We start from the raw sequence: 215 nt of genomic DNA, 5'->3' as shown, positions 1-215 counted from the left end.
TCTATATATTTCTTCCTGTTTCTAGATATTTGCCTATTGCTATAGGCAATGGACTTTATTTGTAAAAAAAATTTTTTATTGGGAAAAACATATTGGGGGTACAAGGAGGTGAGTGAGGGTTGGGGGCAGAAGGGTGAGGATGGGCCAGGATGAAGTTGCAGAGCTGCACAGTTTGGTCGGTGGGGGGAGCAGGTGAAGGAAATGATGAGGGTCCA

Source organism: Elephantulus edwardii, unplaced genomic scaffold, assembly GCF_000299155.1.
Source record: "Elephantulus edwardii isolate Elephantulus edwardi_28Jun2011 unplaced genomic scaffold, EleEdw1.0 scaffold00311, whole genome shotgun sequence".
Classification (NCBI taxonomy): Eukaryota; Metazoa; Chordata; class Mammalia; order Macroscelidea; family Macroscelididae; genus Elephantulus; species Elephantulus edwardii.
This window is presented reverse-complemented; position numbering follows the sequence as displayed.